The sequence below is a fragment of the Dendrobium catenatum genome, unplaced genomic scaffold (assembly GCF_001605985.2).
Source record: "Dendrobium catenatum unplaced genomic scaffold, ASM160598v2 original_scaffold_202637, whole genome shotgun sequence".
NCBI lineage: Eukaryota > Viridiplantae > Streptophyta > Magnoliopsida > Asparagales > Orchidaceae > Dendrobium > Dendrobium catenatum.
Genome location: NW_021521052.1, coordinates 85107 through 112662, shown reverse-complemented (window position 1 = coordinate 112662; position 27556 = coordinate 85107). Strand labels below are relative to the sequence as shown.

Below are 27556 nucleotides of genomic sequence, written 5' to 3'. Positions count from 1 at the left end.
ATTATAAGTTCTATGGTGCTTGATTAACCCTAAATAAGCTAATAATTTGAGTAGGAAAAGAGGAAATCATGATCAACCAAAGTGTTATTGGAGCATTACGACATTGGGAGAGGCAGCGTAGTGACATTGTCCACTCTATTTGGTAAGGGAATTTATAGGGGCGCTGTGGTGCTGACTGGCATAACCTCAGATCACCCTCAAATTTGAGGAATATGGGAACATTTGGAATATTCTATTTTAGCACAGTAGTGTTGAGGAACTAAGCGCCATAGTGTTGGACCTAAAATGATATTTTTAAAAATAAATATCTAAAAACATTTTTTAAGACTCGTTAACCTTGCATCCTAGACCTTCACTTGTCAGAGATAGAAATGAGAAAAGGGAGAGAAAGGAAAGAGGTGAGAGAATAAATAGGGTGAGATTTGTAGGTCATACCTCATATTTTACTATCGGGCTAGTTAAAGATGCCATAGAGCACGAGGTAGGATTTTAAACACCTATCTTTGATTTAAATTCCAATAGTTTTATAATAAGTTAAAAAAAAAAATTTAAGTTTTATATTATTTTAACAATGCAACTTTTTGTATATTACTATATATTTTACTCTAAATACTTTGACTATAACAAGTCAAATTTTTACCAGTTGTTTTTATCTGTGATGATTTTTATGCATGTTGAGGAAATGAAGCCTTTCTAATTGTCATAATAGTTCTTTAAAAGTCTCAAAATATTGTTTTAGATATTCCTAAAAAATTATTATTGAAATGAATCATCATATTCATATGTTAAAGTCATAATAAGCTACTGTTACATTTAGTTTGCATAATTCATAGCATGATGTTGTAGAAGTTTTGATCTCTAAAATGTGATTAGTGTACTCTCTAAATTGAAATAAAGGTCTTGTATATTTTATTCTATCCCCCATTTATTTCATGTGGATGTAGGAGGGATTATGGCCCCACTTGTTGAATGCATGTTTGAGAGGTTATTATATTTTGTTCTATTTTAAGTGAAAGTGGAGTTGTAAGCATACATCGAGAAATTTGCATGTTATTCATACATTACATATTCTAAAATTTTCATGAATTTAGTACAACTAATTCTGATAACTCTGAATCTTCTATATATATTATGATGAAATAAAGTATTAGAAGTACATGAAATGTTCTGGTGGTGAGTTTATTTTTTAACCTCTATGAAGTCTATTATTGAAAGTACAAGTAGTGACTCTAAAACCAACTGCATTATGACAACTATTATGAGTTTATTTTTTGTTAACATTTAAGTTATATTTTATTAATTAATTAAATACTTAAATAATTATTCTTAATATTAGAATGGGTATTGATATGTATGATGGAAGTTTTAAAGAAATCTATTAAGCTAGTGAAACTCACTGTATTATGCTTCTTTGATATTTTAGGAAAAAAGGAAGGACCCAATTGAGTAGGGAGAGGAAGATATATGGACAAGATTGTCTGGTCTAAGATTTTAGAGGTATTTTGAAATCAAATTTTAATTCTTTTGACGTATAGATTACATATAATCAGATTATTACATATTTCATTTTATCTTTCATCTAAAAGCTTGGTCAACCATGAAAAGATTTGGAATGAATGAGATATTAAAAAAAAAGGGTGGTTAAAACTTTTTAACATCTACCAACCCTCTCTTTCCCTCCATTTTCCCCTCTAAAGCTAGTCTTGTAATGCTTAGTATTATGGGATGATATGCATTATAATTTTTGATTTTATGAACTAAAAGAATTTATGGAGAAGTTTCCTTCATTTGTTAGGTTCTTTGTGGCTTCATGTGTATGCCTTTGTTTGGTGAGATTTGGTTTTTATTTTTATTTCGTTATGTTATTCATAACTCCTCTTAAACACGTGCTCTAAATTTTTCACAACACTTTCTCTACTTCTTAAGTATCCTTTAAGACTAATAATCTAACAACTAATTTCATAAAACTATTCTAAACACTTCCACATAGCCATTGACCCAACTAGCGAACACTTAGACCTAGTAATATTCTCTACACTTCAATGTTCTATTAAACTCCATCAAACTCTACCATTAACTTTAGATCACAAGTTCATATCCTAATCTAACCTTCCACCATCATTTTCAATCATTCATCTAACATAAAAGTCAGTCCCTAAAGTGGTCTCCAAATCAACCAAAAGTTATCCAAGCTAGACTAGTCTTAGCATCCTACAAATATGCCCCTTTAAACCCTTCATCATTCCACCATATAATTTAAAACACCTCTCTAATTTTTAAATTAAAGATCCATAGTCTTTGATAGTCATTAATATAACAAAAAAGGCTACCTTCCTCCATCAATTATAGTTAAGTACATTTGAAGAATTGCTAAAGGGAGATCTCTCTACATGATAATGATCTCATTAACCTTGTAGTGCCAAACAATTTTCTCCTCACACCCACACTCTATATATGATCTGAATATATTATATTGCCTCTATACAAACATAATTAGAGAAGGCAACTACATACATAATAAAATAACTCAAACAAGTCAATTCTAAAAGAGATAGTGAGGACAAAATCATACAATTCAAATCATATTAAAATAAGGATTGAACAAGGTTCAAATCTCATTCCACCCATCATTGAACTTAATCAATCATACTGTAATATAATTCCAATCTAGACCAAATACTATTCTAACCATATTCGAACCCTACTAATTCATGTGGGAATAATATTCAAATATTATTCCCATCATATTCGAACCATATTAAATTATGTTTGAACCTTTCTTAGAAGTTATCCAAAATTTTTATAAGAAATAAAATATTTTGCATAATTAACTAATTTTGAATACTAAAAGCCATATTTATAATTTTGACGTATAAAATACATTAGTTTCAAAATAATTTATCTAAAGTTTGATTGGCCGAAAATTAGTAGAAACTCGTTACCGATCGAGACTGCTCGGCTTCAATTGATCGAACTCATAACCTCTCGCTGTTACCTAGCCGGAGGAGAAAAAACTGAGTTTATCTATTTGCTCCATTTGTTTTCCACTCCAATTATTTCTAGTGGAACCATCTCCAAAGCCAGGTATAAACTAAAACACTGATGCAGGTTTCGATCTGTCTTATGCTTCGATCATCTATAACCCCTGATTCTGTATGGCGCAGATAAGGGAGAATCGTAGATGTTGAGTACCAACATCAATCCATCGGGAAATCCAATACCTAGTTCATCAGTTCTTATTGCAGCATCGAAGCACATCGCCTTTAAATGCCGAGCTGAGAACATGGCCTTCATCAAGTGTAAGAAGAAGGATCTAAACCCAAAAAAAGTCTTGACAAGGACCGTGAAGTCACCTATTGCATCCTATGTCTGTGAGAATTCACATCTGAAAGCAATCTTTTTCACTTGCTTGCGTTATATATAAGACATGGTTGACTTAATTCACATAATTTGCTATTTCCGCTAAGATCTTCTTCGTGGTTGGAAGTTCTATAACTATCTATAACTGGTCATGGACACTCTGGGAGTTGCTTTTATTATTTGGTTGCATGCCAGTTGGCTTGATCCAACTTTCACTCTACTTTTGAAACTATTCATGTTCTACGAGTTATATAATGCCATAAACAGTGACCCTTTTTGTTATTTCAAACCAACACACGTTCAAAGTTTTTAAAGTTTGAATAAGAATGTTAATTTTTAATGTAAATCTGAAGCAGTGATTTTGCAGTCAATAGCATATGACATGCTTAGAATGTAGGCCTGAAGCTATGATTAATTTTCCTTTATTGCGGCATACATAGAGGTCATAGGATCACATAATGGAAATAATCCTTTCATGGTGTATGATTGGTACTGGATAAATAAGCTTCTTTTTAAATATGCATTGATGAAATCCTTATGTGTTTGCTAGTATATTATGTGATACGCTCACTATGATTGTTTTTTTCCTCAACAACATCCTTATTTTCTCATGTCATTTGAATGGGTTGAAATAAATCCCCTCTTGGTAAATCCAGAGTGGGATATCTTTCCTTAGACTAAAGAAAGTTGAAACGTTAATTTAATGTTCATGTTTGAGTGAAATACTAGCAGAGGTCCTATTTTTAGCATGAGCAGATGAGACTTTTGGATGTGCAAAAAAATTTGTTGGATATATGGGCATGTTGATGATGCTCACACAATACTATATTTGATAGTTGTGCAAGTATTCAACTAAGATGCACAGACATGAACACGGCGACAAAAATATGACTTGACATGGACATGAGATATATCAATTATAGAAAATATAAGACATAGACATGGGTTGAACATGGTATTGTAGTTTCTATATTTTAAAAATAGTATATAAAAATTGAATAATTATAATTTTAAAAATATTTTCGAAATAATAAGTCATTTAATAAGAATTTGTGCTTAAAATAATTAACATTAGGATGTCGAGAGTCAGGCATTGATGCCGTTTATTAGTCATTGAGAGAGGAGATGACAATATTGTGGAGAGTCGGGCATTGATTTTATGAAGTAAATATCAGGAATCAATGTTTTTTTTTTTTTTAAAAGAAGTGCATCAAATTGCATTATGTAAAAGAAAAGAGGCTAATTACAATTGATAAGAAGAAAAAGAATCATATTCCTCCTTGATTGAATTCAATAACAAGGGAGGAATGTTATCAAAAGAGAAACTATCAAAAAAGAAGCTACTATTAAGAGCCATAGTAGCACATACATTGGCTACCTTATTACATCTTCTATGAACATGATGGAAAACCACTTTATAGAAGTCATTGAAAAAGAGAAGCTCGTCCGAAGGCCAGCTATTCATAATCCACTTATTCTTTTTGAAAGAATCTTGGATGGAAGTAATGACATTGAGGTTGTCACTCTCTATAATCACCCCTTCGTACTCAAGCATCCAACTCCTAATATATTCCCTCACCGAGAATACAACCTCCAATTCAAGTTTGGTTATGTCCCAATGGACTTTATTCTTCCCAAAAGCAAGAATAAACCTTCCCTTATGATCTCTGAAGATGCCACCGATTCCAGCACAGTTAGATCTAAGCAATGATGCATCTACATTGATCTTCATCCAGTCTTTCGGAGGGGGGCACCAAGACTCATGAGACTCCCTAAGGAGATTAGTTCCCCAGATGGAAAGATGTGGACTAGCTTTAGTAATGGCCAGAGACAAAGCATTTGAAGCTACCACAGAAGAAGGCAAAGCAGCTTTGCCATGTTTCACACCATTCCTATTCTTCCAAGAAAGATAGACAATAGTACAGTAAATTTTAACAATGCCAGAATTCCGAGAAGTCAGCCTTCTTAACTCCTGCAAACAGCTGTCTAGAGAATGGAAAACTGGAATGGAAATGCCCCAATCAAGCATCTGGTTAATAACTGCAATCATAAATTTGCAATGGACCATAATGTGTTCATAACTCTTAACAACATTACAACCTCTAGCACAGGAATAATCCACAGTATTCCTACAGTAATGAAGAAACAAATTCATGGGAATTGCATATTTCCCAAGCCTCCACCAAAAAATCTCAACCTTCTTGTTGAGTTTGAGCTTAAAAATCCATTTATAATAATCCTCATCATCCATATTGAATTTATAATTCAAAATATACTCTAAAGATAGAGCAGACACTGATTTTCCTGAGTACATTCTCAGCAACTCCCTCCGGTCCTCCAACCCAGGATCAATCTGAATATTGTTGATCAACAAAATGAAATCAGGATGGAAAACTTCCTGAAGTAACGCATAATTCCACTGGCCTTCATTCAATAGCAGTTGGCTTACATACATCCCTTCCAACGCAACACAATCCACCAATGTAGGCCACCTGTTAATGCACTTGTCCAAAACCCAGATATCATTTAACACATTGACCTTATCCCCACTGCCAAGTACCCATCTGGTTATGTTCTTCAACTTTCTTCCCCCATCAAGCAGAATTTTCCATGCATTTGACGTTACTTTCTTGTGCGTACCATTCATTATATCATCCCCATATTTGTGCTTGAGTTCTGTGGCAAAGAGTATATGGTTTCTGAAAGAAATCCCAAGCCAACTTAGACCTCAACGAACTAACCCTCATAACTGGAGAATGAAGACCCATCCCTCCCATACTTCTCGGCTTGCACAATTCTCCCCAAGCCACATAATGAATACTCCGATCTCCATCAGGTTTATGCCATATGAAACTTCTACAAAGTTTCTCCATCTCATACAACACTTTTTTAGGAACTAACGAATGAGTTACTAAAACGTTTGGCATAGACAAAAAAGAGCTAGTAATGACAGCAATCTTACCTCCCAAAGATAATGACTTCTTACTCCATGCATTGAGCCTATCCATGACATTACTCAACACATCTTGAAAATCAGCCATCTTTAATCTATTAAGGGACATCTTAATCCCTAGGTAGCTCATCTCCTTTACAATTTTGTAACCAAACAATCTGGCAATCTTCTTCTTTATTGGATATCCCAACACCTTGCCAAAGAGAATATGAGATTTACTAACATTGATCCTTTGGCCCGTCCATTTGCAAAAATCTTCAACAATCTTCTTCAAGGCTTTAGCTAAACATATAGAGACATGAGAGAAGATTAGCACATCATCTACATAGAGAAGATGTGTAATCCTAGGGCCTCTAGGAGAGACTCTAATACCAAGATCCTATCCCTTTTGCTTAAGAGAATTAGAAACCAACTGGAAGCACATGATGAAGAGATATGGAGAGAGTGGACATCCTTGACGAAAGCCACTTTGAGCATCAATCCACTCAGAATTCTTCCCATTAATAATGATGGATCTCATCTATAACACATTCCATGAGAAGGTTAGAAAACATACAAGGGAATCCATACCATTTAAGAATTTGATCAAGTGCAGGCCATCCCATGCTATCGTAAGCCTGCTCCATATCTAGCTTCAGAGCCATCAATTCCTTCTTGTTCTTGGATATTTTGAACTTGCAAAGATCTCTTGAGCCACCAAGCAATGCTCAGAGATAGACCTTCCCGGCACAAAAGCCATTTGCTCTTTAGTGATCATTTTGGAAATACATCTCTTCAATCTATTAAATAGAATATTGGCTGCAATTTTATAATTAGTCTGGCATAAACTAATCAGCCTGTAGTTGGATGGAGTTAAAGGGTCTTTGATTTTAGCAATCAAAACAATTAGAGTATCTTTCCAATTCCTACTCATATGACCAGAATTTAGGAAGCACTTAATAGCTTCCCATAATGCTTTCCAAACAATATCCCAATAGCATTTATAAAAAATGAAGTGACTCCATCCATACCTGGAGATTTGTTGTTTCCTTGCTGCAAAAGTGAGGCCTGCAGCTCGGCCACTGTGAAATCAGAGCTCAAATTAGCAATATCATCTTGGCTCAGTTTCTGGTTCTCCGCAGCCATCGGCCAACCTGATAGCTCACAGTTTCTATATTTCCATTTAGCTTCAAAATATTGAATAAAAACCTTCTCAATTTGATCATATTCCTCTGATATGTTGTTATGCACATCTTTAATTTGAACCACCCTATTCTCATTCCTTCTAGCCGTGGCAAAGTTGTGAAACAGTTTTGAATTAGTGTCTCCTTCTTCATGCCATCTAGCTTTTGCCCTTTGATTCCACCAAGTAGATAATCGCCTCAAAGTCACATTAAGCTCCTGAACTTTGCTTCTAAGCAAAAGAAGATCCTCATTAGTCCAATTTTCACCCACAACTTCTTCGATTTGAAGTTCAAGAATTTCCTTTTTCAGATCTTCCTTAAGTGTCTTCAAATCCTTACACTTATTTTTACTCCAAAAGAATAATGCTTTCAGCGTTCTACTAGTTTTTCTCTGAAGGATAGCACTTTCATCACCAAAATCATTCTTCTTCCAAGAATGATACACAATGCTTTTAGCCTCTGGATAGGATCTCCAAGTATCCTCAAATTTAATACTCTTCATCTTGAAATGTGTCCTCTCATCCAATTTAAAGACAGTTGGACTATGATCCGATGCCACTCTTGCTAGATGCCTAGTAAGAGCTGAAGGAATTTTTTGAAGAGCAATCGAGTTCACCAAACATATATCCAATCTTTCCCAAATCCGAGAGGCTTCTTCTTTGTTATTGCACCAAGTGAACCTTGGTCCAATACTTCTCACATCATGAAAATCTGAGTTTGTCATAACTGTTTCATATCTCCGGTCCTTTGGAAAATAAGAACCTCTTACCTCCTCTCTTCTCCTCCTTGTTCAATATACAGTTGAAATCCCCACCAATGATAGAAGGATTAGGATCCTTCATACCCTCTTAAAGCTGTCTTCAAAGATCATCCATTTCTTTGCAACACCGGCTCCCATACACCGTGGCAATCTTCCCTGAACCCAAGCTAGGAACCAAGAGGTCCTCAATAATCATTTGGGAAGAGGTATCCTTAACCACAAACGACACACTCTTCTTATCCCACAGCACCAGCACCCCTCCTGAAAGACCAGCAGCTGGAACATGGAAAAATTCCCAATCATTCCCAATGAGGTAATCAACCTCCCTCCTACCAATATTAGTCATCTTAGTCTCCAAGAGACCAATAAAACAAACATCATATTCTCTAAACATCTCCTTCAAATACAAGGTGGCCTCCCTCTTCCTAGTCCCCCTGCAATTCCAAAATAACAGAGTAGACATTACACCCTTGCTGGGGATTCCTCCCCATACATGGAACTCACCCTTCCATCCCTTCTCTTCTTCTTGTGTCCTGTTTCAAGAGGTCCCAAGGATCTTAACTCTTTGGCAAGTTTAATCTTATTGCCCCCACTGTGAACACCCATACCAACATTCATTAAATCTGGGTCATTCAAGTTCATTCTAGTATCTCCATCCCCATCGGTCTCCTCAATGCGGTGAGTAACCGATTCTTTCAGCTTATCAACATCCTCAGTGTTATTCACGGGTTCTTCTCCAGTATCATCAAGAAGAACAGCAAATCTGTTATTGACAGCAATTAGTTGCATCTTTTCTTTCACACTTTTCTTCTGCCCATCCACTGCCTTCTTCTGATCAGGCACTTTATCAAACACCATACCAGGAATACCTTCAGTATCTAAATTCTTCTTCTCAGCTGGGATTACTTTCTGCACAAAGTTGTTCCCCATATTCTCCCCCCAGGTGCCTTGATGTTCATTCATTCGTCTACCACCACCATTCTCCTTAACAAAGCGTTTATTCTTGAATTGTACATATATCCATGGGCCGTATTCTGACTTAATCACAGCAGGATTGGCTTCAGGAATTATCTTCCTTGCTTCATTTGTAGCAGGTTTACTAGTATTATGATCTGTAATCCCCTGAACAACCTCAGCAGGACATTCAGCCTTATTATGTTCCACACGACCACAATGATAATAAAATAGATCAACCTTCTCATACTCCACCCGTTGAAAAAACCTGCCAGCTGATTCTTCTACCCAATTTCCATTTGGTAGCTTCTTCTCCAAATTAATTTTAACACAGACACGAATGAATTCCCGCTTCCCTCATCGAAATGTATTCCCATCTATATACATCGGCGTACCGAAACGAGATGCTATTCTCGCTATGTTATCTTCGTCCCAGCAGTATAACAGTAAACAAGGGAATCTGATCCAAATGGGAGCGGATATCCCCTTGAAGGAATAAGGATCAAATGCAGAGGTCCACCTATCCATTCCGACAATGTAGCCACCGACATACCACGGTCCGCCATTGAGAATTTCCTCCACAGCCTCCTCCTTCCTGAATGAACAGAGGATCTAGTTCATGCCAATTGACGTTAAATGGAATCCCCCATACTTGCTCCACTATCTTCTCAGTTCTATACTACACACTGGGAACGACACATTATTGCCCAAAACTTTAATCACAACAGAATGTCTCAGAACATTTTTATTTTTTTCTTCCATCTCCGAATTCAACTTAACAGCAACCCCATCTTCCGATAATTCAACTTGCTCCCTATTCAAATCGATCTTGATGTGCTTCGGCTTCCTCCAGGCTTTAATAACCTCTTCCCTATTTTCTTGTTTATTAAGATCATCCATCACAATTCCGCTAATTATCGACTCCATTCCAGGATTCTTTACAAGATCAACATTAATATCCCGTTCTTGACCATTCATAATTTTCAGAGCACAATCCCCACACCGACCCTCATTCGTCTCAGAAGTTTCAGAAAATCTAGAACCATTCAAGAATTCATCACCTGAATTCGTAGAAGCAAGAATATGTGTACCTGGCATCATAAGATCCACATTCCTCATAGTCGTTCCATCATCCACACTCGCTTTCTTTCCCTTGCCTTCAACCACAGGGTGATGATCTCATCCCTTTTCTGATTACCACCCCATTAGCGCCTCTACCACCAGTTCGTAAAGAAACTAGAGGTCGCAAAGCAGCCATGACATCATCAGAGAACACCGATGATCATCCGGCGGCTGCACCACCAACTGTGAAAAACCGCGGGAAATCACAATTCGAATAGGAAAGATGGACTTTTCTCTCTCTAGAAACCAGACGTTCTCTCTCTCCAACTATAGATAACATTCAATCGTATCGGGCATCAATGTTAAGAGGGCGTTTATCATTGATGTTGAGAGGGCGTTGATCGTCAATGTTGAGAAGGAGTTGGACATAGATGAGATTTCAAGTTGTGGGTGTAGAAATTGATATCATCAAGTATTAATGTTAAGACGACGTCAGACTTTAAAATGTAGATTGTTTTGAAATGTTGATGTTGTAACTACATCAGACATCAATGTTGAGATGCCATCAGGCATTGTTGTGAAACAAAGTTGTAACCCATTACAAAGAAATGAAAATGAGAATATTTGATGAATGAGCTCTTAGGTGTGGGTGATTGATTTGCTGTTGCGGATAGGAAATAAGAAATTTAGTTTTTATATTTTAAATAAGTAAAAAATTTTAAATACACAAATTATATTTAAAAAAAAATGATAAAATATTTAAGATACATGTATCTAATGTTTATTTAATATTTTTTTAATCAGAAATGTTTTCAGCATGTTCGACACTTATCCAAGGAGTGTCGGATGCGTGTCATGTCGGATAAGCGTCGGACACTGCATGCCTCTTTGAGAAGAAGTGCTGGTACATTATAGGTATTCAATTATTCAATCTCCAAAAAATTTGGGGGATTATATATTAAGTGCTTTTGAGTATGCATGCCTAAGGTGCGTGATATTTCTTATGAGGGGAATGCAAAGGTGGCACTTAATTAGAACCGTTGGATGTTGGCATGTAATTGTTGAAATTTATATTAATCCAATCTATTGATAGAAATGATCTTGAGACTGATAATTGGATGGTTTACAATGAATAGAAGTCAACTTTTATATTCCTTGACCAATCCAAACTTTGGTTAATATATGATTTATGGGAGAAAAACTCTTTGATGGTGGTATTCATTTTATTTAATTATTTATTATTATTTTTTTTATGTCCTTAGTGCCCAAAGGTAATATGCAGTCCTCTCCCTTCTCATGGTTAACCCGGATAGAGATGGAGCTTTCCATCACTGTAAGGTCGGTTTAGGATTGTGGGTGTGGTTCTTGAGTTAATGGATTGGTAATGGGTGCCCATGAATACCTTTTATCCTGTAGATGGTGTTACTCCTTAGGGAACTTTGTGAAGGAGAAGTGATTCAAGACAAATAAACTCCTTTGGTGGCAATTAAGGTGCACCCAAGCCCCGCCTTATTTTTCTTTTTGATCAATGGTACAAATTATCATCCTCAAAAAATGGAATGCCTTTCAATTTGCTTCTTACTTGTTGTTGAATGCATTGGATGATCTTTTACAATGGAGTAGACAATGAGGCCCATTGTGACCAAGGTATCAAATCTATTAAGGGAAAGTTACTAGTGTTGCCTTATAATTTTGGAGTGATAATGAAAACTATAATTTCACATGATGCTCCAAACCTGTTGTTGAAAGATAAGGTGTGAGTGAGTTCACATTGGATTCATCTCTCTTGGTCCACTGATTCTATTCTAGCCAACATTTAGCCATTGTCCATAGGAGTTATGGGAAGGGGGCTTTATTGCTTCTAGTTGGGAGTCCTATCTGGCTGCCTTATCTTGATATAAAAACTAATTTCATGGGTAGGTTGGCTTCATGTAAATTGCTTCTTAGTGGATTAGACATTATCTTGACATGCTTATTTATCTTCTTTTTATGAGACGGCCGGTCCTTTCCTTGGGAAAATAAAAAATGTGATATTATATCCTTTACGTTTATAAAAGCACAATGTTACATTACTTATTGATTTAAGCATTGCATAATAAGATTGATATAAGAAAGTTAAATTAAGATGTAGACCTTGAAAGAATATAACACTCCTATGTGTTCCCGTTATTGTAATTTGACACCAAAAACTTGTTGCAACGAACTTTTGAGCTTGTCAACACTAATTTCTCATATTTATTTGTCTGTAAGGTAAAAATGATCAAAGTTGTCCATGTACATGTATATGGTACATTAAGTATAAGATGACCTTTGATATTTAGAACTTTGAAGTGCTGGGCTTGTTGTAGATCATAAAAGTTCGGTTTTAACTTTCATGATCATTACATTTGTGTCTTATATGTTATTTAGGTTTAATTTTGTCTTCAATAGCTACATTGTTACCATTTTTCCATCCATAACAAATATATTTTATGGCCTCTAAATGTCTTATCTTTAATCTTATGATTGAATTGCACGTTCTTGTACAGTTTTACAATTTTGTGGTATCTCATGATTATTATGAAAGTAGTGATTTTGGTGGATGAAAAAGGTTTATTATTGTACTCAAAGAGTGATTATGGACATTCAACATATTTAATCATCATCACACTTAACATTGACGTTTTTGTTATTCTAACCACTCATCTCACATAAAAAGCATTTATATACATCTTGAATGCTTCATTGAAATTTATTCTTAATCATATCTACAAAGCTTAACTAAAGGAGAAAAAAAAGAGTAAGTCATCATTATCACACATGGCTGTTACTTATTTGATCTCAATTTGATCTGACCATGGCTTCAAATTGACCCAATGTCAATTTGTTCGATCTTGAACGAAGTTAAGCTTAGGCATGGTATATATGATCACATATGGAGCCGAGTAAGGCTTGGTTAGTTAAATTTGTTTGGATTCAAATGTTGTTTTGATTTTGGTAGGTATATATCCTTGCATCTATAAACATACATGAATATATCTATAGATGTATAAATGCATGAATACAATAAACATACATATCTATGCATATATATGCATGCTTATGCATTGTGATTCAAACTTTATAGCTCAATTTGATTCAGTCTTGACTCATAAAATTTAATTCAAGTGGGTCAAGCTCATTAGTTGTCTTGTAGTTACAACTCAAGCTTTAACCATGGTAAAGAAATGATATGATTTTCATTGAATCTTTGATCTTATGTCAAATTTACAATCCTATTGTCATGGTTGGTTGTTGCAACCTTTTGTCTAAATCACAATGTTCATTAGCAAATTTTGTGGGACTAAATGTGATAACCATGAACATGAAACATGTTCCCTTCTCTTTTTTAATCTAAGTTAACCAGATAAAAAAGAAAGTCTAATATTATTGGTTGCATTGTATGTATTCTTTGAGGGTTATCAATTTTAGCTCAAGCAATGGCATTGCAACTAGTTCGGCTTATTTTTAGACTTTCTTTGGGCTAGCTAGGAACTCCTTTAAGATGAGAAATAATTTGGAAGCTGAAAAACTATTGGATTGGCTAAATAGTTATTTGTTGACTATATATATGCATGCTTGCATAAAAAATATGTATGCTTGTACACATGATGGTGGTTGCAAGTTGATGGAAGGATGCAAAAACTAGAATCTAGAAACAATATTGAAGTATCAAGACGTAGAAGAAGTTTGGGAAGGCTTTAGGATGCAAAAACTATCATCAAGATAGAAATAGAATGCTAGTAGTAGGCTTAATGTTTGTGGTGGTGTGATTGATCTTGCCATATGGTGCTTCTCCATGAGCCATTAATTTTTATCACTAAAAATATTACCTAATTTAGAGGTCAACCATCATCATTATTGTCAACATTGCAACCATCATTTAGACTTCCATCTCCTTTCATCGAAAAGCCAATCCAATAATTGGTAATTATTTACTAAAAATTTTATTTAGCAAACCAACCATTCTTAAACAAAAAATTGGAAGATGTAATTTAATTACTTTCTTGTTTATATTTTAATCCTTCCTGTCATAAGTGTTAACTTAGTGATCTTTCTTTTTATTCTTATCTCTTTCCTTTGAAAAGCCATTCCAATAGTTGGCAATTTATTTCTGAAAAACTTCATTAGTAAACCAACTATTCTTAAATAAAATATTGAAAGCTCTAATTTTTGGGGCTTCTATCTATATCTGAATGAAAATCATTGGGCAATGATAAAAAAAAACTCTATCAAGAGCTCTTTGGCCAACATTTGGGAAATGATATTCCCAAAAGGAAGTAATGTGGAACTCTCCAAAAAGAAACTGTATCATCCTGCTTTTCATTAGACCATATATATTTTTATCTATCAAAGGACAATCAATCAAATCAAGGTAGTTGGCTAGATCAGTTGGTAAATATTGATCTCCTAAATAAAAATTATATTATTGAAATCCTTGCACAATATCCATTGAAGAAACAATTTGGTGACAACATAATAGTATTCAATCCAAAGCAATATGTTTTCTTTATCATCAATTAGAGAATAAATAGCGGAGAGAATAAATCCCTACAGATTTGCTTAAAATGAATAAAAATAAAGAACAAGTCAATAATATAGCAAATTGACCTGACAACATAGGAATTCTGCATCAAGTTAAGTGTATTATTTGGGTTTTCTAGGTAATTAAACAGATCAAAGATCTACTAAAGGCACCAAAAACTCGTTCTAAAAGTTTTCACCATTTTTACACATCTTTATAGCTTTTATACTTCTTTTAAAGAACTTTCAGGCATTAAAATGATTTTATAAATGATAAATTAAGTGCTTTTCTTTTGAAATCTTGTTATGTATTTAGAGAGTTTGTAAGTATTGTAGAGTGTTTTTATATATCCTATGAATTTTTATGGCTTTGATGGTAAGAGTAACATAGTGATTTATTGTGCATCAATTTGAAGCATAACTTAGGGAAATGATATATAACCTTAAGGGAGAGAGAGGGAAGGAAATTAAAAACAATCCTAAGGAATAGTGAGAGAGGGAATATCCCAAGAGGTTGAAGGGGTCATTGTTTTTCCAGGTAAGGAGAGAGGAGAATTCTTATGCAATGGCCTTATGTTAAACTTTAATAGCTTAGATGGAAATGCAAAACCATCACATGAGAGCCTTATTACATAAAGCAAAAAGAATGGATCCATCACATGCTCAAAATTTCTTCATGCTTTCCAAACAAGGCTAATGAGATAAAAGTATAATGGAAACTCAAATGCTCAAATGACTAACCAACATAAATAATAGTATCAAAGTTGAGAATTTCATTATTGCAAATAATATGTTCTCAACTTTAGAAAGTTTATATAAGAGTTCAAATACATGTGATGAAAATGCAAAACCATGACAAGTAGATAAAATAAAATCTTCATGTAAACATGATTTATTGACAAAAGGAGAAATAACAACATCAACAGTATGAGCTGTTGTGAGTTAAATTTAGGATCAAGCTTGGGATGGGGCTCTAACTATTCGGTCTAATAAAAAAAAAAATCTTTATAATTTGGAGCAAGTTCTTACACATGCTCTAATATCATAAAATCCTTTGGATTTAAGCTTTCAATATGAAAAATTGGATACAACAACAACATCACGCCTTTGTTCCACTACTTGGTCAGCTACATGAATCTTCTTTTTTCCATTTTGTCCTGTTAAAAGTCAAATTCGTGTTTAAACCTAATAAAGAAGATCATTTCTAATATTTTCTAACCAAGTCTTTTTAGGTCTACCTCTACCTTTCTTAACATAAGCCATATTTAATAACTCTACTTTTCTAGCAGGGTCAATGGAAGGCTGCTATTTTATGTGACTAAACCATCTAAGGCGACTCTCTCTAACACAGACATTGCCAAGTTTTAAGTCTTGGATGAGAAAAGTGGATGGTTGCGTTAGGTAGTCGACATCAACCGCAAACCTTGTCGAATAATCATGACCTAAATCCTTTAAAAATATGAAAAATTTGATGTTGATCTTTAATGTTGTCAATTGCTTTAGGTATAAGCTTATGTATGTTAATGTTGATCAATCTCAAGAGTTACTATCATGAGTTAAGGCATATACAAAAGCCTTTATGACTTAGAGGAATTAGAATATTGCGTGAGAATCTTATTTACAAGATTTCTAAGAAATCTCTCATTCTCATAATCCTAGTAATAAGCTTCATGATGAATTTGATGATTATATGGATCTAGTCTTGATATTTGATTTATCTATAATAATTCAAAAATCTTCATGTCTACTATAATATTTTTATCTATGTTGTAAGGTGACAAAATAATCATAATATTCATTAAAAAAAAAGATTACTTTGTATGGGATTGTCAATGTAATCCTATAATTTGATCTTATAGTCGGAAGAAAAAATCTCTTTCAAATATATATTTCAATTTATATCAATAAAATATCTTATAATGGGACTCAAGCTTTTTTCCAAAGTATAGAGCATGGCCTTTCAACCTATACTTGACAAACATGATTTAATGTGAGTAGGATATAGGAAACTTATCAAAGTATGCTTCATTTTTGCTAAACAAATCTAATAATGTATGTGGGTCCTGATAATCCTTGTCAAAAATATGTATAATCTGGTGCTCTATAATATAAGGCTATGATTGAAAAATTGATAGCTAGCAACGATGTAACTTGTTTGTTATGAACTCAACTATTTTTCCTTATATAAATAGTACTAAAAATAATACGGTAATTATTAACACATGCACTAAATTCATTTAATCATCAATTATAGCAGTACTAAATTTCTATTCATACTAGAAGGCCATAAGTGAAATTTGATGAATCATATAGTCAAATTCCAGTCAAATTCAATCAAAATTTAGCTAAAATAAAGTGTAAAACATATGTGGCAAAGTATGTGAAAGAAATGACATCTATAATGAAAGGCGTGAAATTGATTAAACATGCTAGATTTTTAAAGTTTTGTACTCATAAATCATACACATCATGAATTCAATAATTGAAATTCTTAGACCTTGAGCTATAGCATGTACTCGAAACAAGTTATCCTATTGTTATTCGATGAGAGGTCATGAAACTAGAGTTATGCTTGAGATAACCTTTTATCAACTTTGCTTCGTACTAACAATTTTTTTACTGTGTTTATATTTTGCTAACTAGAACAACCTTTTACAATTGAGCTCATCATCCTATGTTCTGGCAGTGTAGTTTTGTTCGTGATTTTTCAATCGAAAATTCAATATTTATATCATCAATATTTTAAAGAAATTTTATGATAACCTCAAACAACAGCTTTTCATATAGAATTTTCACAATTGACTTTAAATATAACTAGTCTCCCTAAATAGTCCCTTGATTTCTTTTCATTTTAATATAAAACTTGGTCTGCTTGCAAAGCTCTTGATTTCCTTTATTTGACTAAACTTGGCATTACTTTTTGGTTGAATGTGTAGAAGAGAGAATGTTTTTGAAGTGTGACTGGAACTTTGGGAATTTCTTAATTAAGGGGGTAAGCTAGTAGCAAAAGAGGAGGTTGATCTTCTTTGACTCCTTTTGGTGTGTATTTAGGAAGAAGGAATGGTATATGCAGTGGAGGGGTTTTTGCCAATATTTGAAAGATAAATGTTGTGGAATTTGAAGGGTTTTTTTTTTTTGTGGATTTGATTTAGGTCTAAGGATGGTATCACAAATATGAGTAAATATTGATGGACTTTTATTTTAATTGTTGATAAGTTATGGAAGGAGGTTAGGTCAAATAAAATGGGGTATGAATTGTATCAAATATGTTTGTAAGTAAATATGCTAAGATTTGATGGGCATTGGTGACGATTTTTTTGGATTTAATTTGGAACCAAAGATGATGATACAAATATGAGTTAATATTATTGGGTTTTCATAATTTGATTGGTTATAAGATGTAGAAGGACATTCTGAAAAATAAGTAATCATGATTTATTCTACTTTTGGAAGCATATCATGTCGATTTTTTTCATGCTTAACCATATCTTGGGTGACGTGTTTGGATGATTGTAATGATTGCTGGGGAACTAACAATTACGTTATAGTGGAGGAATTAGGATTCTTTTGTTGGAGGTAATTTTACAAACAATTATTTATTTTTAATAGATGTTGATGGTCTTGATATTGGAAGCATTAATCTTAAAATTGAAGACATGTTCTGATACCGATTGATGAAGCGACCAATAAAATTATTTGTTTTTGTGTCATTATGGGCATTACTTGGTAAAATGGGTGAAACCCTATGGGGAAGAAATGAGAAAAAATATTTTTAATCTTTAGGGGGAGGAGGAAGGGGAGGGGGAGATTATCCCATGGGGCGGAAGAGATCTTTGGTTGGTCAAGAAAGGGAAGAGAGAATTCTTAGGCAAGTGATTTATAATGAATTTCAATCATCTTACTTTATACATAAGGGTCCTATATACAAAGCCAAGAGGAGAAAATTTCATCACATAAAACCCACATGCTTTCTGAATAAGATTAAATGAAATATTTGATCAAATGATCATGATCTTCAGACTAAATTGTATACCATTATGACTTGATTCGTTTGTAACTGCATCATTTTCATTACATCTAGTTTTGGAGCAATTTTTGAAAAATGTAGGGTTTTTTAATATTTTAAATAGACCCAAACATTTTTAGAAAGATTAGGGTAGATTTGTAATTTTTAAATCATGTTAATGTAAATTTATAGTGTTGAGATTTTTTGTGTTGTTGATCAATCTCACCTCTTGATGTAATGCACCTAAGAGTTGCCAAGTGGCATAAATGTGACAAGCTTTTATTGATCTTCTTTTTCATATAAAACTAAGCACGAGATCATTTCTATGATCCTAATGGATCATATTGATAGTCTCTCAAAAAGGGGACATGTTTATGATCTTATATACTATAAATTAGGTATCCTCAAATGGATTTGATTCTTCATTTGTGCATATATATATATATATATATATATATATATATATATTCCTAACCATATATACAAGAGCTTAGTTTCCTCATGCTTGTAGTTTTATATCATGACTTTGAATGAACTACTTACACTATCACTTAAATGACAAATGCGTTTTGCATGCTTTTTTGCTTTATCAACTTGATTTTGATTTCTTTCATAAGGGAGGAGCTTATGGAAGTCTTGGAACAATGGTTGGCTTAATGCTGGCTTCCCCCTCACAAATTTGGGTTAAACCTCAGTATATCTATGTAAAGTATGAAAATATTATTAAAAAAATTTCTTTTATTTATAGAAAATATTGCCATCCTTAAGTTTAGGATAAACCCTTCACGCCCTTACTTTAATAAATGTTGTCGTTAATTGAGGCCATTCTTTTTTCACCCTCGCTAAAATTCTATATCTTTAGGGTGATTTTGTGAGCGACGAGGTGTTTTCAAATAATAATGTAAAGGTGGGTTTTCATTTGTTTGTTTTGCTCGGTATTGTATTTTGTGTAAGTCTTCAAGTTAAGATTTTCTTTATCTAGAATCTAGAGATCTTGGAAGCTCTTTGCTGTAGCCCCTACACTATGGGTGCCTTGGTGGCTAAGTCTTGAGGAAAAATGTTTGATATCTCTATCATGTAGCCCCTCTTTAAGGGGGCATGGTGAGTGATCATTAGTCTCTAACTCACAACAAGACATACAGTTATTGACATAATTACTAATATAAGTGCTTTGGCTAATATTTGGGTCTCCTCATCTACTACAAAAAAAAAAAAAAACATTGGTGATGAAAGCCACTTAAGCTTAAATGGGTTAATCATGAGAGTTCTCAATAAGTCAAAAATTTTGATGTGCAAATGAGCACTGGTGTTGACTTAATACCATTATCTAGGATGGGCCATAATTTGACATCTGTTGGTGATTTGACAACATAAGTGGCCTTTACTCCAGAGAGAGAGAGAGAGTCTCTTTCTCTCTCTACCTCTCGCTCTCCCTCTCTATCTCTCAACCTTTCTCTCTCTCTCTCTCTATATATATCTCTATTCTCTATCTCTCTCTCTCTCTCTCTCTCTCTCTCTCCCCCTCTCTCTCATCTCCCTTCCCCCCTCTCTCTCTCTCCTTCTCTCTACCTATCTCTCACTCACTCTATCTCACTCACTCATTCTTTCTCTCTCCGTCTCCCATTCCCTCTCTCTTCCTTTTATCTCTCCTCTCTCTCTCTATTCCCACCCTCTTTCCATATCTCTTCCATCTCTCTCTCTTCCATCTTTATCTCTCTTCCATCTCTCTCTCTCTCTCTCTCTCTCTCTCTCTCTCCCTCCCTCTCTCTCTCTCCCTCTCTCTCTCTCTCTCTCTCTCTCTCTCTCACTCCCCCTCTCTCCCTCTTTCCATCTCTCCCTCCCTCTCCCATTTCTCTCTCCCTCTCTCTCTCACACACACACACTCTCTCTCTCTCTCTCTCTCTCTCTCTCTCTCTCTCTCTCTCTTTCTCGCTCTTTATCACTCTCGCTCTCTCCCACTCCCTCTCGCTATCTTTCTCTCGCTCTCTCTCTCTATTTGTCTCTCTTCCTCCCTCTCTATCTCCCTCCAACTTTTGCTCTCTCTTTCTCTCCTTCTCTCACTCTCTCTCTCCCTCTCTCTTTCATCTCTCCCTCTCTCTCCTTCATCTCTCTCTCCCTCTCTCTCCCTTTCTCTCTCCCCCTCCCTCTCTCTCCCTCCCTCTTCCCACTCAATTTATCTCTCTCTCCCTCTATCTCTCTCTCACTCACTCTCTCACTCTTTCTACCTTTTTTCATCTATTTTATTCCCTCCAGTCACTCTCTCTCTCTCTCTCCCCCTACTTTCTCTCTGTTCTCTCCCTTTCTCTCTGTCCCGTCCCTTTCTCTCTTACCCCCTTTCTCTCTTCCTCTCTCTCTCTCTCTCTCTCTCTCTCTCTCTCTTTCTCTCTCTCTCCCCCTCTCTCTCCTTTCTCCCTCTATTTTTCCTCTCTCCCTCTCTCTCCCTCTCTCTCTCTCTCTCTCTCCCTCACTCTCTCTCTCACTCACTCTCTCAGTTTTTCTACCTTTTTCCATCTATAATATTCCCTCTCCCTCCCTCTCTCTCTCTCTCTCTCTCTCTCTCTCTCCCTCTCCCTCTCTTTCTATATTTGTCCCACACACACAAAAATACACTTTCGCTCTCCCTCTCTCTTTCTCACTCTCTCTCTCTCTCTGTTTCCCGCTTTGTATCACTCTCGCTCTCTCCCACTCCCTCTCTCTCTCTCTCTCTCTCTCTCTCTTTATCTTTCCCTCTCTCTTCCATATCTCTCTCTCTCTCTCTATCTCTCTCTCTCTCTCTCTCACCCTCTCCCTCTCCCTCTATCTTTCCCTATGTCTTCCATCTCTCTTAGCCCTCTCTCTATCTCTTTCTCATTCTCTCTCTCTCTCTCTCACCCTCTCCCTCTCCCTCTATCTTTTCGTCTATCTTCCATCTCTCTTCGACTTTTATCTCTCTCTCTCTATCTCTATCTCTCTCTCGCTGTCTCTCTCTCTCTCTCCCTCTCTCTCTCGTTCTCTCTCTCTCTCTCTCTCTCTCTTTCTCTCTCTTTCTCTCTCCCTCTCTTTCTCTCTCCCTCTCTCTCCCTCTCTCTTTCTCCTCTTTTCCTCTCTCTCACTCTATTTCTCTCTCCCCCTCTCACACTCACACTCTCAATCTTTCTACCTTTCTCCATCTATCATATTTCATCTATCTCTCTAGCTCTCTCTCTCTCTCTCTCTTTCTCTCACACACACACACATTTTGTAACAGCTGTTTTGTTCCTATCTTCCCGGGACGATCAGTTGAATTTTTGTTCCAGAATCTGTACAGAAGTTACAGGAAAGTTTTCCTCCCAGGATCGTCCGGGCCAATAGGGGATCGTCCCGGGACGATCAGAGCAATGCAAAAGTCAGAGAATAGGGGTTTTTATCGTCCAATAAAATTAATTATCGTTATGAGAAATCGTCCCAGGACGATGTAATTTTGTTCAGATCGTCCAGGACGATCGTGCGATCGGCCGGGCCGATCAGAAGGATATTTAGCTGAAATCAGCTCATTTTGAAGAGAGAGAAAATAAAAAATTATAAAAATATTTTTTTGAGGGGAGAGAAGGTCGAGGGAAAAAGAAGAAAAGTGGATTTTTGGGCGACGTCGGGCCGTTTTCGTCCGTCGAGACAGTTCAGGAAATTGTTGTACGCAAGGTAAGGCACATTCCGCCTTTCTCAATTTTCAGAACGGTGAAGTTTGAACGATTTTTCTGTCCGGGTTTCGTTTTTGTTAGGAAATTTCGTCCGTATTTTCCGATTGGTTCAGTTTTTACTGCGTAACTTTTGGTATGTTTCGGAGGTGCCGAGTGCGCACATTTTGATTATTTTCTGGTGAATTTTGACCGGATAGTTTTGATTCGGCGGTGTTTTCTTCTGACTGTAATTTCTGATGATGTCTAAAATTGTCTGGGCAGTAGAATGAAAGTCTTATAATGTTGTTGTGAACATTCTGTGATAATTTGGTAATTTTTGATTTTAAGAAATTTTGTGTAAATTCTGTATACTGCCGTTGTGCCGCCGGATTTTCTTACAATTTCTGAATTCGTATACTATTGGGAGCCATAAGGGGAAGGTGCTATAAGCACAAGGGAGCTATAAGGGTAAGTTCTGAGAAGTTTTGTGAAGTTCTGAAATTCTGTATATCTGTTCTGTTCTGGTGCTATGAGCACAATTGGGAGCTATAAGAGAAAGTTCTGGTGCTGTATGCATAAGGGAGCTATAAGGGGAAGTTCTGATATTGTATGCACAAGGGAGATATAAGGGGAAGTTCTGAAATCTGGAAGGAAGATCTGTTCTGAAATATTTGTTCTGATTTGATATGAATTTATGATTTCCGTACGATTCTGTCTGTTCTGATCTGATATGATTTAATCTAATTTCTGTACGTTTTGTCAGCTCTGATGTGAAGTATTTTTGTTCTATTCTGATTTGATCTGATCTGTAGGATTTCTGTTCTGATTTGCTCGGTACGATTCTGTTGATCTGATTTCTGTTCTGTTCTGTCCGATTCTGTTGTTTTGATTTCTGTACGGATTTGGTCTGATGTGTTTGTTGTGGATTCTGAGGATTTTGATTGGAGGTGTGATGTCTTGCTGAGCTGTTGTAGCTCATCCTTGTTTTTTGCGTGGTTTTTAGGTTCTGGGAAAGGGAAGGAAGTCTTAGAGTAGAAGTTCAGAGTCTGATCTGTTATAGGTATTTTGCACTTTTGATTTTTGTACAGCCATGACTTTTCTGTTCTGTTTTCTTTCTGTCTAAAAGCCATGAGTTGTATTTGTATATGATTCTTTTTGAGGAAGAAAAAGATAGATGATCGGTTCCGCTATATTTTGATGTTTATAGTAAGCTCTGTGTGTCTGTTTCTGTGTGTAAATGTTGGAAGAAAGTTCTGAAACAAATTCCAAAGCCAGATCCTGGAATCAGTTCAGTCAGTTTGAAATCTGGATCACGACCCGATGCGAGCGGGATCCGTCCCGGTCGGCTTGGGTCGTGACAAGCTTTAGTGGTATCAGAGCAATAATTTTGGAATTTGGATTGTAAGACAGAGCTATAGGAAGTGATCTGAGTCTATCTGGGGTAGTTTTGGTTTATCCGGATTTTTATTGTATTATTTTTGTGATTGTTTCTGGATTTTATGGATTTTCTGTGTGGATCTGCCAGACCCCGATATGACAGACGGTCAGAGTGCCAGTCAGGCAGCACTAGTGGGTAGTACAGCCCCAGTGGTTGGTGCAGATAAACTTTCCCAGTTTGCTACGTTAGTTGCTCAGATAATGAGCGAGACTCAGAGTAGAGCTTCTACTGTCCGATCTGAGGATATTGATAGACATCTGCAGATGTTTCTGAGATTGAAACCTCCAAGGTTTGAGGGCGCTGTTGAGCCCAGAGCAGCTGAGGAATGGCTGAGGAGGTTAGAGAAGACTTTTGACGGCATGCAGTGTCCGTTAGACAGGAAAGTACCTTTGGCAGTTTTTCTGTTAGATGGGAAAGTAGAGCACTGGTGGGTAGGCTAGCAGGAAGCAAAGTTTCAGGACAGATTGAACTCTCTGATTTCTTGGGAAGAATTTTCTGAGGTATTCCGATCTTGGTTTGTTCCCCCTTCTGCACAGCAGTAGATGCAGGAGAGTTTTCTGAGGCTTGTTGAAGGGAGCAGGACGGTGATGTAGTACGAGGCAGAGTTTATTGCCTTAGCCCGATATGCTCCGCAGCTAGTGAGTACTTCTGCTGAGAAGTGCTATCGATTTCTTAGGGGACTACGAGACAGTCTGAGTCAGCCCCTGGTACCATTCCATATTTCTGATTTTTCTAAGCTTGTGGAGAGAGCTCGTCTGATAGAGAACGATCTGATGGCTACTCAGCAGCGGTGGACTGCGAGTAGGAACAGGTTTGGGGGTGATTCGAGCAGTAGTTCTTCTGGTAAGAGGAGATTTGTTTCTGGTTCTCGAGACACCAGGAGGAGTGGAAAATCTGGATATTCTGGTACAGCAACGACCAGTACGACCAGCTCTGGATCTGTTAGTGGGGCACTTGTGTGCCAGAGTTATGAAAGACGACATTTTGACCAGTGCTACAGGATGCCTGGTCAGTGCTTTAGGTGTGGTCAACCTGGATTGCAGAGTGTCCGGTCTTTTTGGCTTCGGTACGGGATATGAACCTGGATGTGGGTTCCGTTTCTAATATCCCAGTGGTACGAGAGTTTGTAGATGTATTTCCTGAGGAGTTGGTTGGTTTACCTCCGGATAGAGATGTGGAGTTCTCTATTGATATTTTTTCGGGTACAGCTCCGATATCAAAAGCTCCGTACAGGATGGCACCGAAAGAACTTTCTGAGTTGAAAGTTCAGCTTCAGGAGTTGGTGGATAGAGGATTCGTTCGTCCTAGTGTTTCTCCTTGGGGAGCACCTGTTTTGTTTGTGAAAAAGAATGACGGAACACTCCGTATGTGTGTTGACTACAGATATTTGAATAAAGTCACGATCAAGAACAAGTATCCCTTACCACGGATTGATGACTTGTTCGACCAGCTTTCTGGTTCTTCTATGTTTTCGAAGATTGATTTGAGATCTGGATATTATTAGGTAAAAGTGAAGGAAGCTGATGTGTTGAAGACAGCTTTCAGTACTCGGTACGGACACTACGAGTTCTTGGTTATGCCTTTTGGGGTAACCAATGCACCTGCTATTTTTATGGATCTGATGAACAGAGTGTTCAGGGAGTATCTGGATTAGTTTGTGATCATCTTCATCATCGATATTCTGGTGTATTCTGCTTCTGAGGATGATCATGCCAGACATTTGAGCATGGTGTTGGAGACTCTGAGACGGCATCAGTTGTATGCTAAGTTCTCTAAGTGTGAATTCTGGCTGAAGAGCATTTCATTTCTGAGGCATGTGGTTAGCGGTGAAGGTATTTCTGTTGATCCCCAGAAGATTCAGGCTGTTGCGGGTTGGCCAAGGCCTACTACAGTATTTGAGGTACGTAGTTTCTTAGGCATGGCTGGATATTACAGGAAGTTTGTGAAAGGATTTTCTCAGATTGCTACGCCTCTGACGAGACTGACTCAGAAGTCAGTAGCTTTTGTTTGGACACGGAATAAGATAGATGGCAAGAGTGGAAAAGAGGGAGAGTGAGAGAGATTAGGGAGAGATTGGAGCAAGGAGAGAGACATGAGAGGAGAGTGGAGAGTGAGATAGAGAAGAGTGAGGAGCAGATAGAGAAGCAAAAGAGAGAGTAGAAAGAAGGGAGGAGAGAAGAGAGAAGGGCGAATAGAAAGAGAAAGGTCAAAAGATGTAAATGTGTCACGACCCAACCGACCGGACGGATCCCGCTCGCATCGGGTCGTATCCAGATTTCAACTGACTGAACTGATTCCAGGATCTGGCTTTAGATTTGTTCACAGAACTTTCTTCCAACATTTACACACAGAAACAGACACACAGAGCTTACTATAAACATCAAAATAAGCGGACCGATCATCTATCTTTTCTTCCTCAAAAAGATCATATACAAACACAGCTCATGCTTTTAGACAGAAAGAAAACAACAGAAAAAGCATGGCTGTACAAAAATCAAAAGTGCAAAATACCTATAACAGATCAGACTCTGAACTTCCTACTCAAGACTTCCTTCCCTTCCCAGAACCTAAAACCACGCAAAAAAAGGATAGCTACAAGCAGTCAGCAAGACATCACACCTCCAATCAAAATCCTCAGAATCCACACAAACACATCAGACCAATCCGTACAGAAATCAGAACAACAGAACTCGGACAGAACAGAACAGAAATCAGATCAACAGAACGTACCGAGCAAAATCAGAACAGAAATCATACAATCAGATCAAATCAGAATAGAACAAAAATACTTCACATCAGAGCTGACAAAACGTACAGAAATCAGAAAATTAGTATAAATCATATCAGATCAGAGTATATCAGCACAGACAAATCGTACGGAAATCATAAATTCATATCAAATCAGAACAAATTTTCAGAAATAGATCTTTCCTTCAGATTTCAGAACTTCCCCTTATATCTCCCTTGTGCATACAATATCAGAACTTCCCCTTATAGCTCCCTTATGCATACACACCAGAACTTCTCTTTATACTCCCAATTGTGCTCATAGCACCAGAACAAACAGTATACAAGAATTCAGAACTTCACAAAAACTTCTCAGAACTTTACCCATTATAGCTCCCTTGTGCTTATAGCACCTTCCCCTATGGCTCAGCATACGAATTCAGAAATTGTAAGAAAATCCGGACGCATAACTGGCAGTATACAGAATTTACACAAAATTTTCTAAAATCAAAAATTACCAAATTATCACAGAATGTTCACAACAACATTATAAGACTTTTCATTCTACTGCCCAGACAATTTTAGACATCATCAGAAATTACAGTCAGAAGAAAACACGCCAGAATCAAAAACTATCCGGTCAAAATTCTTCCAGAAAATAATCAAAATGTGCGCACTCGGCACTCCGAAACATACACAAAGTTACGCAGTAAAACTGAACCAATCGGAAAATACGACGAAATTTCTAACAAAAACGAAATCCGACAGAAAAATCGTTCAAAACTTCACCGTTCTGAAAATGAGAAAGGCGGATGTGCCTTACCTTGCGTACAAGCAATTCGCTGAACTGTCCTTCGACGGACGAAAAAGCCCGACGTCGCCAAAAATCCACTTCTTCTTTTTCCCTCGACCTTCTTCTCCTCAAAAAAAATAATTTTTATTTTTTATTTCTCTCC

At 36.3% G+C, this 27556-nt stretch overlaps 1 protein-coding gene across 1 annotated transcript in view; it reads left to right on the top strand.

Moving 5' to 3' along the window:
* Positions 1 to 2923: 2923 nt before the first annotated feature.
* Positions 2924 to 27556, top strand: part of LOC110095807 (putative ribonuclease H protein At1g65750) — a 51750-nt gene continuing 27117 nt past the window's right edge. Inside the window, exons 1-2 of the mRNA XM_028692439.1 lie at positions 2924 to 3084; positions 3165 to 3371. The gene's annotated coding sequence lies outside the window, so the exon portion shown is untranslated. The remainder of the gene's footprint in view (positions 3085 to 3164; positions 3372 to 27556) is intronic.